Consider the following 18,286-nt stretch of genomic DNA (forward strand, 5'->3'; position numbering starts at 1 on the left):
TAGAGATGAAAAATACTCCAGATGCTCAGAAGCTGGTGGATTATTATTCCTCCAAAGGTCTGAAGATCAACAATAAAATCATCAAAGTTTCCTTCTCCGGAGAGTACAAGAGTCTGATGTGAGTACGCACAACGGACCGACGGGTAATGATTGTGGTCCAGGAGTTTTTATTATTGATTGCTGTAATTCGTTCCTTCTCCTGCAGGCGAGTCGCTTCAGCCAAGAGGTACGAAGAAGGAACGAGTTTGGGCAAGAGGACGAGAAGTCTGAGCAGAGAGAAGGAAGACAAGACGACAGAGACCAAGAAGAGGAGGAGCAGTAGAGACCGAGAGGAGGAGAGGAAGAAGAAGGAGGGAGAGAAACCCAGCAAAGACAGAGAGGAGGAGAGGAAGAAGAAGGAGGGAGAGAAACCCAGCAAAGACCGAGAGGAGGAGAGGAAGAAGGAGGGAGAGAAGCCCAGCAAAGACAGAGAGGAGGAGAGGAAGAAGGAGGGAGAGAAACCCAGTAAAGACCGAGAGGAGGAGAGGAAGAAGGAGGGAGAGAAACCCAGTAAAGACCGAGAGGAGGAGAGGAAGAAGGAGGGAGAGAAGCCCAGCAAAGACAGAGAGGAGGAGAGGAAGAAGGAGGGAGAGAAACCCAGTAAAGACCGAGAGGAGGAGAGGAAGAAGAAGGAGGGAGAGAAACCCAGCAAAGAAAGAGAGGAGGAGAGGAAGAAGAAGGAGGGAGAGAAACCCAGCAAAGACCGAGAGGAGGAGAGGAAGAAGGAGGGAGAGAAGCCCAGCAAAGACAGAGAGGAGGAGAGGAAGAAGAAAGAGGGAGAGAAACCCAACAGAGACGAGAAGTCCAGGTCTAAGTCCAGAGAGAAAAACAGCAGAGACAGAGAGGAAGAGAGGAAGAAGAAGGAGGGAGAGAAACCCAGCAGAGACAAGAAGTCCAGGTCTAAGTCCAGAGATAAGTCCAGTAGAGACAGAAAGTCCAGGTCTAGGTCTAAGTCTAGAGATAAGTCCAGTAGGGACAAGAGGACCAAAACTAAGTCTGGATCCAGAGAGAAATCTAAAGAGAAGTCCAGCAGAGACCGGAAGTCCCGTTCTAAGTCCAGGGATAAATTCGGCAGAGACACGAGGGCCAGAACCAGGTCCAAGTCCGGAGAAAAGTCGACGAAAGAAGAAAACCCCAGATCCAGGTCCAGAGATAAATCTAAAGAAAAGTCTGACCAAGACAGGAAGTCCAGATCTAACTCCAGGTCCAGAGAAAAGTCCTGCAGCAGGGACTCTGGGAAGAACCGGTCCACAGAAAAGCCCGGGGTACCAGAGAAATCTGAGACGACGGGTAAGCACGATGAACAGCAGAGAATGTTTTTTCTCTTTAGGAGAACAGCTGTTTGGATTCACGTTAGCGTTTTAGATTATCGAGACCGTCCTGATCTCGCGAGCTCCCATTTTCTACTCGCAGATCATGGAAATGGAAATGGATTTATTTGAAATAACACAATGACAATGCACAAATAAACATTAAACTTGTTAAACTAGAGAATATGTCTTGGGCCAGGTTATAGCAACAATTGCTAATTTCCACCTGTAGTCCCTGGGCAGGTATGACAAATTTAAAAGACAATTAACAATGTTAAATAAAAATTTCACAGGACTACAAATGACATGGTGTCCATAGTAATTAAAAAACAAGCAGTTTAGTAAAAACAGGGGCGCCATCAGCCCACTCACTCTCTCTCTCCTCCCTCCCAGCACACACACTCAAACAGTTCAGCAGCAGCTTAGGCACATTAAAGTACATGCAACTCTAGACACTCATTCATACAAGGATACACACTCATACTCACACACGGCATGGCATCTTGAGATAAAGAAAATTTTGACCGACCAATCAGCGTTGGTTTTGAGGCGGGTTTAGGTGTGACACAACCAGAAGCGACTGTTCAGTCTAAACAACGTGGCGGCTTCCACGGATGAGATGAGCGTAGCTATCGCAGCAAGTTTTATCTGAATTAGAAAGTATTCCTTCATTGAAAGAAGAGCAAAAAAAAATCGCCCCCGTTTCTATCGCCCATGACTAACTTGAACAGATCGCAAATGGATCCGAATGAAGAAATGTAAAAAAAAAAACTCGACCCTATAAGCTCCCTCAGCCGAATAGTGTGGGTAACAGATGAAAGCAACGACATAATCAAAGCCCTGAAACCATATAGGAGACTTTCTGGTCTCGATCACCTAATTAATACTGTCCTTCACTACGGTCTGCATGCACACGGCACATGTACATGGCAGGTATAGGAGAGACCGTATCTGCTGCTAAAGGACTCGTGGTTGCGCAGTTATCGAAGACCCTTGCACATATTGCACAGTGGACAATAAGGTCGACTTGATACATCGCCGTCTTCTTCTTCTTCTCTCCTCAGCCTCAGAGTGCAGGACTGATCCTGATCCAGATCCTGTCAAAGACTCCAAACCTGAAGCGGAAGACAAAGAAGAGACGGAGGAGGAAGCAGAGTGAGTTTCTCCTGTTTTAAAACATTTAAATTAGGGCCACACAATTGTTTTTCCCTCGTCATTGCGATATCAATTGCCGCAATTTCATTTAATTAGTTTATTGTGAGCATGTTAAAATAATAAAAGATAAAAAGATATATGTATATTTCAGTACAGGCAAGAAAACCAACAGAAACAATCATCGCCAAAGACACTCAGTTTTTTGTGTTAGTTGAAAGAAAATATCTTTAGAAAACTGAACTTTAAATGTGACTGTCATTCTTTTTTAAGTTTTAAATTCAAGTCAATGTTCAATTTGTTCGATAAAAGAAATATGGAAGTGATTTCCTTTTAGTTTTAAATTCAACACACATATATGCACACTTACAAACACACACACACACATATATGCACACTTACAAACACAAATACACACATATATATATATATATATATATATATATATATATATATATATATATATATATATATATATAATATATATATACATACATACATACATACATACATACATACATACATACATACATACACATGCATACATATACACACACACACACACACACACACACACACTGTTTTACTGTTTTAACACTGTTTGTTGTATTTAGCAGAATACTGAAAGCAGCAGAACTGAGAACACTTTAATATCTGATTATTTGTCACCATATTCAACAAAGTTATCACATATTATCGTCCCGTCGTGCAGCTGTAGTTTCAAACCGCCGGCAGCTGTTTCTCTGACTTTGTGTGAAAAAACGTGGCCGTGATCCCCTGCAGGTCGTCTGCAGAGGAGAGCGACATCGAGGGGATGGAGGTGATCGGAGAGGATGGAGAGAGCGTGGAGGATGAAGATGTGGACACTCTGGGAGATGTTGATGTAAAGGAGGAGGAGGAAGAGGAAGACATCTGTCAAACAGAGACCATAGACTCACCTGAACAAGGTAGAAATACAAACTAAGCTGTTCATTTTATTTTCAACTTGGACCCTATTTTGATTATTACTCTAAGTGTGTGACAACATTATGGGTTGGATCCCTACAGAGATAGACCTCTAAATCCTCTTTAAGACCTTTCTGTTTAACCAGAAACAGCTCTGAAGTCGCTAGCGCTAAACCCACCAGACTCCATTTAAAAAAAACAGTACTTTTGGCGTGTATAGAGCCAACATATTTCCACATGTAAATCAGTAAACTATGTGTTTATTTCAACCTAAACTAGAGTTGTGATGGTTGGTTAAAGTGAAAAGACGACCCAAAACGGCTTCTCATAGTTGTATTTTGTTTCTGTCGACTTTGAATGAAGTGTGTTTAAAGAGGCTAAACTTACTGTTTATTTACATGGAGTCTGGTGGGTTTAGCGAACGCAATTACGTGGATGTTTTTATGTTTTAAAAACCCAAAGTCACCCTTTAAAACAACTGTTCTGATGTCTGTTTCAGATAAAGAAGAGGAGGAGGAGGAGATGAAGGATGGAGAGGCTGGCGAACAGGAGAAAGTAACGGAGGAGAAGAAGGTGGAAGAGGACGGAAAGGAGGAAGAGGAGGAGGAATCTATGGAGGAGGAGGAAGGAGAGGAGAGTCGGCTGGAGGATAACAGGGTACAGACACACAACACACTGGAACATCACATTTTAATAAAGAGCAATAAAATGCATTTTACACAGCGGGCTATCTAAGTCAGTCTTACATTATGCAACAGGAAGTTAAAGTATCTACAGCGAGTTATATTTAAATATTTTTAGTTAGTTTAAACTGCAAAGATGAATGGAATTGTCTTCAACTATTAAATTAAGTGTGTGTCTGTGTGTCCTTTGTGTCTGTTTGTCTCTCTTTCTCTCTCTCTCTCTCTGTCTGTCTCTTTGTCCGTCCGTCTGTTGTGTGTCCTCTGTGTGTGTGTGTGTGTGTGTGTGTGTGTGTGTGTGTTGTGTGTTTGTGTGTGTGTGTGTGTGTGTGTGTGTTATCCAGGAGGAGCGAGATTTCCCAGTCGACCTGGAGAACTGCATCACTCTGGATGAACTGGGAGAAGACCAGTCCCAAGACGCTAACGGTAAACCCAGAGGGACTGACAGGAGCTCGGCATAGTCCTTAAAACCAGACTCACTGCAAAGATCATCAAATGTAACATTTCATATTTTAAAAATGTTTTTATTACCGTTTGATTTGTATCTTCTGGTCTGTTTGTTGCAGGTGAAGAAGTCAAAGATAAACACAAAGTAAGTAGTAAATATTAAAGTTTTATAAAACGTAACTAACACACATTGGCATCATGTGAATAGAGATGTTCCAATACCGTTTTTTTCCTTCCCGATACCGATTCTGAGACCTGAACTTGCGTATCGACCAATAACAAGAACAGATCCAATACCGGAGCTTTAAATGCAGGGTAGGTCACGAGGAAAGTTCCTCGAGGCTATGTTTAGATGGGGACAATCTGAAGAGAAAACGCAAAAGTGGCGTTGCGTTCTCACTTTTTATTCCGCATTCAGACAAGCGTTTTGGGGGTCTGGGTGCATATGGTGACGCAAAAGTGTGTGAAAATTGATGTAGTATGCACACCAGGCGGCTAGGTGGTAGTCTAAAGTCAGCGCGACTGGTAGAACCTTCCTTCTACTTCTCTCTTTAGTAGCCCCAAACCAAAACATGGCGAAGAGAACAACAAAAGCTGACAATTTTGTCTGGACAGATGAGGAGATGGAGTTATTGCTCCAAACAATGCACACAATCACTCGCACAGTCCGGTTTTACCCTTTAGACGGGAACGCGACGGTGGAGCGTAGGGCTGTGCAATTAATCGAAATGTAATCGTGATTATGATTTCAACTCCTAATGATCACAAAAACAGAATAATCGAGAAAAACAATTATTTAGCTCATTACTTTTTGCAAGTAAACTCTTATTTTCTCCTGTGTTCTGAATGAAAAAATAAAGTTTAAATAGGAAAAGTATTCAGGCCAGAAGTCAACGATTAATCGTTTTAAATAATCGTGATTATATTTTTTTCCATAATCGAGCAGCCCTAGTGGAGCGTTTTTAAGATTTCCACTCCAGAGGGTGGTTTCAGTTTTTTGTCGCCATCTAAACGAAAGGCACATCTGATAAAATATTTTTACGTTTTCACCCACGAGCGTATTAGTGTAAAAAGAGCCTTTAAAGGCCGGGTTGGTCAGGAGAAAAGCTAGAGAGATTTGAGTATAATCTCCCTCGGGGCTCTTAATAACCCCCTTCCTGTATCTGCAGTCTTTTTAGTCACCACGTTTTCAGCTCCAGTCTTTCTTTTCTTTGGCTTTTTTAGCAGGGCGGGCGGTTGCAAGTAGCCGTGGCAGCGGTAACCATGGGTACAGACAAGGAGGCATTTTATTGGTGCTTTCCAAGCTCATGGCAAGGCAGCATTGGTGGGAGTTTTTACAGGATTACAGCTGCTAGGGATGACCGGTCTTCGCTCATTCTTCAGAGGCCAGAAATTATTTATTGCTGGTGGAGTGTAAAGACCATTTCAAACATGTATAAAAAAATCTTTATTGGAAAATGTTACCAACCCTGCCTTTAAAATATATTTATTATGTTTTTAACAGCTGTATGTTTTTTTAAACTCAGAATGCAGAGCATGAACACCATAGACCTTTGTTTTATCTACTTTAACAGTCAGTCATAACGGAATAAAAACATCATTACTTTTCTTTAAGGTAGATTTTCTTCAGGGCTGAGTTACGCGGTTGATGATCGATGCATAAACTCACGATGCCAGCGTTGTTAGAAAGTATCGGCCCAACTCTACGTGTGATAATGCCGTTGGCTCTCGTTCAGACTCTGTCGTTACCATTCTGCGTTGTGTCGCTGTGTGTTTGCAGTCTTCTTCCTGGTCCGGCCGAGTGGTTTTCTTCAACAACATCCCGCCGCTTCCCTACAGCGGCCGCCAGCTTCCTCAGTCTGGTCAAAGGTTTGGGACGGCCGTCTACTTTACAGGGTCCCCCGAAGCAACAAGGTCAGAAACTATTCTCTGAAACACACACCTCAAAGGTCTTGTTTTCATGTAGAATAGAATGCCTTTATTGTTGTTATACACGTGGCAACGAGATTGAAAGCAACTCCTTTTTCACTGTCAACATGTACGCAGGAGAAATTAACATGTAATAAAATAAGTACTGCAAAATAAGGGGGGGGGGGTAAGATGCACAGTCCTGAGACGCTATATACATATATATAAAGGTAGATATGGTTTTATGTACAGTGTGATATGCACTGTGAAGTGGAGTAATGCTATTGCAACAGTAATGAAATTGCACATAATTGTCAATATTATCAAAAGTATTAAATATTAAGTCTTAAATATTGCATAGTATGTGGGTCGGACATCGTCTGGGGGTTGGAGGTAAGACTGTGAAGTCAGTGCATGTGTGACTTTAAAGTGGTTATGGCTTTTGGGCTTCCTGCTAATATGTTTTTATTATCCCACTCCTAAAAATTTGAGTTTCAGTCTTATGGTGCGTTCACACTGAGGCGTTATTAAATACAAAGTCGGTGCAAAGAGGAGAATAGAGGCCAATTCGCAGCAGCGCAAACGAGGCAGAAGACAGGAAATCTCCGAATTCATGCAAGTTGAAATATTTGAACTTGAGCAAGAAATTCTGTCTGTATCATATGAAACTAGAAGACCTAAGGAATCCATTGGTACCAACTATAGCCTCTTTCTGACCAAGTAGTTACAGGAACATATTTATAGGACCAGTCCACTTCTAAACAGTTCAACTAACTACTCTCCCCCCAAAATCGGTTTTATAATTTGCATTCACACTGGCCAAGTGGCCATAGGGACTGACCTTTTGTTATAATAATCACAGCCATCTAATCACCACTATGTGGAAAAGGGAAAAGACCCTGCCCTGAAGAGTTACAGGAACTGTGGTCAGTGGAGCTTAATAATTCCCAAATTGGTCCAGTCGGAACAGGAGAAAAAGAGTTCTAGGTACTGTAAAAATCCCTCCGGTCAGAAAGCGGCTATTGTCATGCTATCTTGTTGGGGATGGGGTTAAAAATGCACCAAAGATAAAAAAAAAAAAAACTAGCATGGCCATTTTAAAAGCAATCCCTTGACTTTTCACTTCCAAGGGTCCTATTTTAACGATCTAAGCGCATGGTGTGAAGCGCCTGGTGCAGGTGTGTTTAGGGCACGTCCAATGGATTGTTTGGAACTATGCGAGACTGCATACCCCGGAAGTAGGCGGCAAAAAGCGTACGACGGAGTGCAATGGGAGTGTCGCCACTCTGTCTTTCTCTATCACTCTGGGCGTAGCATGCAATAAACCAATCAGAGATCAGGGAATTACTGGAATTGTTGGAATTGTTGGGGCTTTGTAAATTATAGAGTGTGGTCTAGACCTACTCTATCTGTAAAGTGTCTCGAGATAACTTATGTTATGATTTGATACTATAAATAAAATTGAATTGAATTGAATCATCTCCCATTCCCTTTAAAAGCCAGGCGCGTTTGGAGCTCGGAGCATTGCTGTTATGATGGAGGATTTACACCCTAATATTTTTATTTGTAATCTTCTGCATGTGTGTGTGCTGCTGTGTCCCTGTGTGTGTAACAAGCATAGTATGCACGTGCTGTGCACGAGCCTAGAAGCATTTTACCAATGCTCTGTTAAAATAACAATGAAATGCTGCGTTATTGACTTTAGACCAGGTTTTTGTTGGTCAATGGCGCGATCACTTCCCAATGCAATACTCCTAGAATGCACCTGAACACACCTCCCTGTGAGACCGGCAGGTGCACTTGTTATTTAAACGACGCGGGCGCTGGACGGGAAACTGACAACTGGGTCGGTCTTAAACTAGCAAAGACACTTGGGTCGGGCTTTGTGCTACGCCGGGTGCAAGATAGGGCCCAGATATGTAAATGACATGTCTCCCAAAACTCACTGACTGTAGAGTCTGTAGGGCTGCACTTCATTGTGTTTATCTTAAATAAAAAAAAATACATTAATGTAACTGTTTTTGGGTCATTTCATAATGTAAACCTCAATCCTTTTAATGATTCAGCAGATTAGAGGGAAATCAGTGGCGATACACCGCCCTGCTTGTGCACCATAAAGCAGTTCAGTTAGAAGTCTAGTTTTGACTTCTGTTTGTTGTATCATCTGAGAACGAAGCTGGTAAAATAGAATTTTTGTCTTCCAGCTCCTTTTCGATCATGGATATGTAAGATAATACAGCCAATAAGTTATGGCTAGATTATAAAATGTGTCTGTTCTTATGAGTGGAATAAAAAAACAATATGAAAATAAAATAAAGTTTACATATGATGACGTCTCTTTATCTTCAGTGTTTGTGTGTTTCAGGCTTTCATCGAGATGTCTACTTCTTCTGAGGCTCGGAGAGTTGTTAATGAGCTGGCCTGTCAGCGAGTCGTGATCAACAACCACAGAATCTGTGCCTACATCTCCACCACGTACAAGAGACTCAGCGAGGGGTCAGAGACGCCTCTTCTTCTCCTCACATTTCTCTGCTCATTTACTGTGTGTGTGTCTGTCTGTCTGTAACGTGTATGTGTCTGTGTCGTCACTGTGCTGTGTATTGGCAATAATCTTGCAATACGATACGTAATACAATAAAGGGTGGGTTGGGTTAAAAAGTATTCGATAACCAATACCGTGACTTCGATACCGGTTCCTAGACGAGACTTTTTGTGGATATCAATTTTATAAAACAAAAAATAAATTACAACATTACACATTTGTATTTATGTCCCAGCGCAGAGTCCGTCTCTGTGTAACGATGTATTCCTTCCGCGACACGTACTCCGATGTAACGCACACACACAGATGCAGAGACAGACATACACACACACACACACAGTAAGAGAGACATCCAATCACAAACATTATTAGATCTTGGTAGAAGCATGCTGCGTGCTGATTGGCTCATTGACACTGATGAGATTTCTTCCTTAGGTATTTAAATTGGGTATTGAATGACGAGGCATTTTTTGATACTCAGTACTTCGCGGCAATTCGGTCGTTGCCTAAAAAGTATTGCATTTGTTACCCAGCATTTAATCAGGATACGGTGGTTACGATTGAATATTAGGGCTGAAATGATTCCTCAAGTCACTTTTAGGCACGGTAGGCCACCGCCTATTGTATGTAACAAAACAGAATTCCCCCGGGCGGCATGATCCACGCATGCAAGGCAGCATCCGGCATCCACGCGCTAACCCAAATTCAGCTGTATCTTGTCACATAAGCCACGCCCATTTCCGGCTATATTATTTTTCCATAAAAATCCTGATTTATGCAAAACCTACTTTTGCTCCTAGAGCGTGAGTCCGATCTGCAGGAAAATTTAGCAAGTAGTCTCGCCGGACACTCTTCCTATAGGTTGCAGTAAAAACAGGAAGTGTTGCGTTACAGTAACATTCGTGAACACAACTCGACCCACTAATCCCCCATGGTCTTCTGAGGTGGTGTGCAAAATATGGAGTAGATCGGCCACAAGCTGGCTGTGTGTGTGTGTGTGTGTGTGTGTTTGTGTGTGTCTGTGCGTGTGTGTGTGTGTCACATGGTCCGCTGAGGCTGTGTGCACAATATGGAGCAGATTGGCCACAAGGTGGTGCTGTTTTCAACAGGAGCAACAGGGGCTGTTGGGCTCGGTTAGTTTTTTTTCCGATTAATCGATGGAATAATCAGTAGAATACTCGACTACTAAAATAGTCGATAGCTGCAGCCCTATTCCATATATTTTGGATAATGTAAGCAGGTGATTTTTTTCAACGCACAATGTCACATATACTCAAGCATATCAATGTTTTCTTGCCTCCCTAGTCTACACAGTTGGCCGGTTCCAGTGGTCGAGGACAAGGAGGATAGGAAGGAGAGCAAGAAGAGCGAGAGACGAAGCAGGGACAAGTCTGACGAGAGGAAGTCTACGGGGAGGAAGGAATCCTCGAAGAAGACTCCAGAGAAAGAGTCCATGTCTAAGAACACACCAGAGAAAGACTTGTCTAAAGAGACTCCAGAGAAAGAGTCCAAGTCCAAAACTGTCAAAGAGAAATCTTTAGAAAAGGAGTCCGCGTCACAGACTCCAGAGAAGAAGCCAGAAGCGAAAAAGACTCCAGAAACTGAACCTGTTGCCAAAGCCGTGTCAGAAAAGACCACCAGAACAAGACCGGAGAAAGACTCGGGCAGTAAAACCACTTTAGAAAAAGAATCTTTGTCTAAAACGAGTCCAGAAAACAAGGCGTTAAAAAGAAAAAGGACCCACGAGGAAGACTCTGTGACTAAAAAGAAAGACAAGAAAGCCACTGAGAAGAGTGAAGAGACTCCGGACAAAGAAAAGCTAACGATCCATGAAAAGGAAGGATCGACTGCGGAGAGTCCAGAGATGGACGAGTGTAAAACCAAAAAGACTCAAGTGAAAGAAGAATGTGAGGACAAAGAGATATCAGAGACAGAGGAGTGTAAAGACAAACCTACTTCAAAGAAGGATGTATGTAAAGGCAAAAATACTCCAAAGAAGGGCATATGTAAAGGCAAAACGACTCAAGTGAAAGACGAGTGTGAGGACAAAGAGATTTCAGAGACAGATGGGTGTAAAGAAAAACATACTCCAGAGAAGGACGTATGTAAAGGCAAAAAGACTCCAAAGAAGGCCGTATGTAAAGCCAAAAAGACTGCAGACACGGACAAGACTCAAAAAAACCCTGAAGTTCAGGAGGAGACATTTGAACCAGGATCGAAGCATTCGGAGCGTGAGGATCAACCAGACTCTACTGGAGATTCTCTTAAAAAGACGCTGGCTAAAAGTCCTCAGGTAAGTGTTTTGGGGAACAGAGCTAAGCTAGCGAGCGAGCGAGGTGACGTATATTGTGCGAGACGAGAGATGTAGTTCACCGAGTGGTTTGACGCTAAACTAAGTGGTCCAACGACAAACTGAGACTTTCTTCACTCGCTAAATTATCTTTTAAATTGACACAAAAACTCATGATGTGTAATAGGCTAAGTAGCTTAAATCAAAAAAAACAACACCCCGAACTCCCCCCTTTACTTCTACCTTTTCTATTGGTTTGACGTTGAATTCTTTGGAAGTGGGGGTCCTAAGCGTCTGTGTCCGCATATCTGCAGGACCGAGGAACACGAGATGAATGCTCACTAATGATGTGTGCTCTGTTTGCAGAATGCTGCTGCTGTTGGGCTGCAGGACTCGGAGCAAGAGCCTGGACCCACAGGGGGTGCTGCAGAGCTGCAGGACTCGGAGCAACAGCCTGGACCGGCAGGGGGCGCTGTAGAGCTGCAGGACTCGGAGCAAGAGCCTGGACCACAGGGGGTGCTGCAGAGCTGAGCTGCAGACGAGCAAGAGCCTGGACCTGCAGGCTGCAGAGCTGCAGGACTCGAGCAACAGCCTGGACCTGCAGGGGGTGCTGCAGAGCTGCAGGACTCAGAGCAAGAGCCTGGACCTGCAGGGGGCGCTGCAGAGCTGCAGGAACCCACCAGACCTGTTGGTAAGAACATAGACTGCCTGAGCTTGGACCACCATGCTATTTAGTACTCCAGAAAAAGATTTAGTATGCCCCAATACAAATGTCAAATGCGGTATGGTATGTCGAAAAATTTCATAAAATGTCATAGTATAGTATGTTGAAAAAAGTCATTGTATAGCATGTTGAAAAATTTAATTGAAAGTCATAGTATAATATGTTGAAAAAAGTCATAAAAAGTCATAGTATAGTATATCGAAAAAAGTGATAGTATAGTATGTTGAAAAATGTCATCAAGTCATATTATACTATGTCGAAAAAAGTAAAAAAAAGTCATAGTATAGTATGTTGACAAATGTTATAAAAAGGCATAGTATAGTATGTTGAAAAATGTCAAGTCATTATACTATGTCAAAAAAGTAAAAAAAGAAAGTCATAGTATAGTATGTTGACAAATTTTATAAAAAGGCATAGTATAGTATGTTGAAAAATGTCAAGTCATATTATAGTATGTTGAAGAAAGTATCAAAAAAGTCATAGTATAGTATGTTGAAAAAAGTTTTTAAAAAGTAATAGTATATTATGTCAAAAAAATTCATAAAAAAGTAATTGTATAGTATGTTGAAAAATGTCATCATGTCATATTATAGTATGTCGAAAAAAGTCATAGTGTTCAATGTTCATAGTTCACCTTTGTGAACATTATTTTCTATTTGTGCAAAAATGAATGCACATTATCTTCTATGTTTTCCAGGAGTGGAGTTTATTCGACCGGTTGTTGGTTACTTCTGTAACTTGTGTCAGCTGATCTACGCTGATGAGGACGAAGCCAAACTGCAGCACTGCAGAAGCCAGACACACTACAGGAAGTACCAGGTAGGTTATTATCTTTTTTAAATCTTTAAAATCAGTTTCACACATGATCTAAAGTCTGCTGGTTTCACACCGCTGATCGTAACACTTTGTTTTCCAGGAGAAGACGGGGAAAGATCCGTGGACCAACACGACATGATAAAAAACATACAGACTTTGATTCTTTTATTCTTCTGATTTCTTGTTGTGGAACTTGTATCAGCATCAGTTTGAATTAATTTAAACAAATGTCTGCAGCAGGAACATCAGATGAACACGTAGTTTTGATTTGTTAAAGATAGAGAATACTACGGCAGTTTTAAAAGCTGCCGTGGAAACATCTGGAGCCACTTATTTCTGTTCAAATGAATATTTAAGTTTTGTCACATGAATGTTTTATTTTGAAAGACTGTAAAACGACTTCCTAATAAAAGAGTTTGAACTATTTGAGGTTTATTTCATAAAGCGTGTGTCACAGTTCTGTCAAAAAGAAATGATTGTTTCAAGCAGAAAGCATTTTCTTTTTTAAGATAATTTTTGGGGGCTTTTCCCTTTTTATTTGAAAGCGGATAGATGTGAAAGGGGGAGAGAGATGGGGGATGACACGCAGCAAAGGGAAGCGGGTCGGAGTCGAACGCTGCACCGCTGCAGGACTCAGCCTACATGGGGCGAACACTCTTACTGGGTGAGCTAGAGGCCGCCCCAGCTGAAAGACTTTTCATTGTCGACACATTCATTTTAGTCTTCAAAGCATTTATTCTGAAAATTCACTAGTTTTCTTAGTGTTTTTTAGCCACACTCTGCTGACTCAACAGAAACAACTGTAAACATCCCAGTGGGACTCTTAAATCGCTGGACAGTCAGCCACAGTCCCAACATTTTATTTACAGAAGAGAACTATTACTATGGAGAACTATTTTAATGGATGGTAAGAAAATAACATTTAGAATATTTTCTTATGATAAGCAAATCTGGAGTGAAATACAAACTAAACTAGATAAATGAAGGAATGGTTATTTAACAGTTTAACATTGCAAAATTTAAAGTACAATAAAATCCAATTGGATCAGGAGTCATTGGAACAGTGGAGAGAAGACACAGCTCAACAGTGGTGGCCTGAAGGTTAGAGACGCACGTGACCAGGAGGTCGTGGGTTCAATCCCCAGACCGACAGGATAAAGTCTGGGTGGGGGAAGTGAAAGGGGTCTCGAGGTCTCGAGGTTTTGACATCAATGTAGATAAAAAATTTCAGAGAAAAGATTTTCAAATGTTGCACCTGTCATACAGAACGAAATATTCTGTAACATATTTTGCTGTCAATACTGCCGAAGATGTCTTGCTTTAATCAGTAGGCTATATATAAAGGGTAGGATAGGCTCCAATAACAACGTAGTGTGTGTTCTGAGTGACTGTCCAACATCAGCTAAGCTATATAGGCTCTTTACAGCTACACAAAGTTGTTATAAACAGACAGCCCACTTACCCATTGTTCAGAGTTTGAATCTGTCGGCACTATGTCCCGAGATCAGCCCTCCCTGTACCTAGCAGCAGGAGCAGCGCCGCGTCAGACACGCTTCTGGTGTGGAGGACACAGAAAAATCCACGCAACAGAAACGCCACGCTCGCGAGACGCGTGCAGTGTGTAACCGGCCTAAAGGTTAAATATGTAAAGCAAAAATCATAAAAAGTCATTGTATGGTATGTCGAAAAAAGGCATAAAATTTCATAGTATAGTATGTTGAATAAAGTCATAAAAAGTCATAGTATGTCGAAAAAAGTCATAGTATAGGCTAGTATGTCAAAAAGAATAAAAAAAAGTCATAGTATAGTATTTAAACAAAATCATAAAAAGTCATAGTATAGTATGTAAACAAAATCATAAAAAGTCATAGTATAGTATGTCAAAAAAATAATATAGTCATATTATAGTATGTTGAAAAAAGTCATAAAACGTCATAGTATAGTTTGTCAAAAAAAGTCATAATACAGTTTGTCCAAACAAAAATATGAAGTCATAGTTTAATATTTTTAATAAAGTCATAATACAATCACAATATTTGGTGCCAGTGGCGTTTTCGAGGCCTTGAGGAGGTTCGGGGCTTAGCCCAGCTTGGTAACAGTCAGTGTATGTTCATTTTAGCTTCCAGTTTGTAGATGGTAGTTAGATGGCACCAACATTTGGCATAATCATAACTGGCCTGGCAACACAAAGGCCAAGGTTTTGTTTCCAGATCTGTGTGCTGACTTATGATGTGGGGGTCTGGGGATCCACCCCCTGAAATTGTTTTGCATCAAACACTTAATTTCCTGCATTTTGGTGAATTTCTATGCACTTATTTCTACCTTTTTCTGAATCAATATGCCTAAAATATCTTAATGTAAAGGGAAACATAGATTACAATCCAAATATAAAAACATAATGGAACAATATTGCAGTTAGGCTCTTAGACATTCTGTATTGCTTTCAACTATTTATTCTCCTGTAGATTGACTTTTCCAATTCTATCTGAGTACACCTGGGGCCTCATTTATAAAACTGTGCGTAGATTCTATTCTGAAAGATTTCGTGCGCAAAAAAGTCAGAATTTTCGTACGCAAAAACAATATTCTGATTTATAACACCTTGCGGCGCACACCGGTACGCACTCTTCTCGTTATAAATACGGACGTGTGTTACCTTATGCGGTCCTGCACGAGCCTCACCTCCTCCCAAAGTTACGTCCCATATTTGTCCTAATAAGGTCCATGTTAATCAATCAATGAATATTCCAGACTTGAAAGGAGCCCTTGATCACCAATCACGAAAGCGGAAAAATGGGGGAAAAACACGATTCAGTGATGTGCTCCTAACAGAGGTAGAACAGCGAAACAAAATCCTGTTTGGAAGCCGTAAACCTAGTGTTCATATTGTTGTTACACAGCCTTAATACTTAACAGATTTAGCTCAATTACCAATGATATATACATCATTTATGGTTCATATTTGCCATTTTACCCTGTGAGATCACATTTATGATCATATGATCATTTTCGTTTTTTGTGAGAAAGGAAATTCAGTTATTAAAAAGGTAAAAATAGAAACAAGATTTTGGATCATTATTGGTGCAAAACAGGTGAAAGTGCTTGAAATGTAACAATTTGGTAACTTGTATGATAACTGTGTGGGAATAGCAGGTGCAGAAAGACAACATTTCCACAAACAGACACCTACAATCAAACACGACCACATAAGGGCCACAGACACACAGACAACACACACACACACACACACACACACACACACACACACACACACACACACACACACACACAGATACACATCAAACAAACAACGCATTTCCGGGGAGAGGCAGGAGAGAGCAGGGGAAGAAAAAGCGCATTTCCTCCACTGCCGGTGTGGGAGGATCCCCTGCCTCTCCCCGTTGCTGGCAGCCCCTCGCCGGATACGCGGCCGCTCTGGGTCGGTTTAGCAAGAACAGGATTGTTGGGTTCAGGAAAACAAAAACTGAGTTAGGTTCGGAAAACGGGCATACCATCGGAGTTCACTAAGTCAATAAAACCTTGGGACCATTACGCACGATCACACGTGTGGTCAAAAGTTTGCGGAAAATTGGGAACATTTTTACGCATGGAAATTCTTTATAAATCCCGACTATTGCGAGGAATGTTGCGACGAAAAATTTCACCGTGCTTCACGCAACTTTTTCTTGCTTAACAGGTTTTATAAATGAGGCCCCTGGAGCCTAGAGGCATCATTTACTCTTCCCTCTTTTCCATCTTTTGTTGAGGAAGTAACCTCCTTAAATGTGCATGTGATAATTATTCACCTCAATGATAGATTAATTAATTTTAATGGATTAATAAACCCCTGGACTGTAATATTTCAGATGTTTGAGCAAGATTTCTGCTCATGTCCAAAACTTGGTGCACATTCAAAATATATCTCATCCCATCTGTGTTCGCTGAGATTTGGAGGAGTCGTGATATTTTGTAAAAAATAAAGTTATAATATAGGCTATAACAAGAATACAGTCACTATATTTTAGAAAATAATCTACCAGCACCATAGTCTGCTGTGCATTACGTGATATCTCTGCTGATACGGTAGATCTCAGACCTCCTTACAGACTCAGAGCCCTGTTTGGGTCTCTGGTCTCTGAATGAGACCAGGTTTAGGGAAGTGGCTGAACGCTGTTCTACATCGGAGGTGGAAAACTGAAACTACAACAGAAATACATGGAGCTCAAACACGTCACATCTGCCGCAGCATGTCGACAGCAGAGCGCGTCCTTTATAAACCTGAAGCTGATCAGCTGTTTACAGCGAGAGTGGACACTAAGAGATGTCTGGTTTCGTATTTGTCAGTCAACTTTTCAAAATACATTCAATATTCTGGGCTGAAGCCCCGGCAAAATGTTTGGTGCTGAAGGAGCCGGAGCTGAGCTCCGGCAGGGTGTGTTGTGGACCTGAGGAGGGGGAGCTGCGCTCCGGTGTGCTCCTGCCAAATTTAACCTCTGAGTATAGTATGTCGGAAAAAATCATAAAAAGTCATAGTATAGTAGTTTGAATAAATAAATACTATAGTATGTCGAAAAAAGTCATAAAATTCAGTGTAGTTTGTCACAAAGAGACAAAAAACTCATCAAAAAGTAATAAAAATTCATAATACAGTTTGTCCAAAAAAAGTAATAAAAAGTCATAATATAGTGTCGAAAAAAGCATGAAAAAGTCATAGTATAGTATGTCGAAAAAAATCATGGATGTCATAGTATAGTATGACGAAAAAGTAATATGAAGTCTATGGCTGTCAGCATTAACACGTTAATCGCAATGCGATTAAGGGTCGAGCATAACGCGTTCATTTTTCAGGAATAGCAACATGGATGTCGGTGCCTCATTCTGGTGCCACTGACATGTCTGCACTTCTCTCTGATTCTCTGAAACAGACGTTACAGGAAAGAGAAACATCGCTGCACGGGACACTACACTGGACAGCAGCTAACGTTAGCCTACCGCTAGCTAGCAGCTGGATTAAACACGGTTACAATGCTGACAGCTAACGCTAAACGATGTAAAGTGTGACTGTATTTCACTGTAGAGGATTCAACACCGGGATGTAACAATCTGCAGCTGCTGTTGTCGGAAAAACACAGACGAGGCTGTAAATTACCAGTTTCATTGAATGCAAAGTTCAATGAAACTCGTCATTTTACACCCTCGTGGTGCATTAAAAGTTGTTGAATTCAAATGTGTGACTAGATTAAATGTGTAATAAACTAATACAAATCTTAAATTCAAGTTCATAAAGTAACTTTCTTTGCATTCATTTAATTCCCAATTAAGATACACTGGTAAGAATGGCTTTCCATTGTCAATATGTACTTAAAAACTGTTCTGAAATAAACATGCGATTAATCGCAATTAACTATAGAAATTAAACGATTAATCGCGATT

At 41.1% G+C, this 18,286-nt stretch overlaps 1 long non-coding RNA gene across 1 annotated transcript; it reads left to right on the forward strand.

Annotated features, from left to right (window-relative positions):
• Positions 1 to 11,895: 11,895 nt before the first annotated feature.
• On the forward strand, positions 11,896 to 13,297 carry LOC120566820. The gene is made up of 3 exons (XR_005640469.1): positions 11,896 to 12,004; positions 12,735 to 12,856; positions 12,954 to 13,297. It is a non-coding gene; the product is annotated as an uncharacterized LOC120566820 (long non-coding RNA).
• Positions 13,298 to 18,286: the final 4,989 nt, after the last annotated feature.

Source organism: Perca fluviatilis, chromosome 10 (genome assembly GCF_010015445.1).
Source record: "Perca fluviatilis chromosome 10, GENO_Pfluv_1.0, whole genome shotgun sequence".
NCBI lineage: Eukaryota > Metazoa > Chordata > Actinopteri > Perciformes > Percidae > Perca > Perca fluviatilis.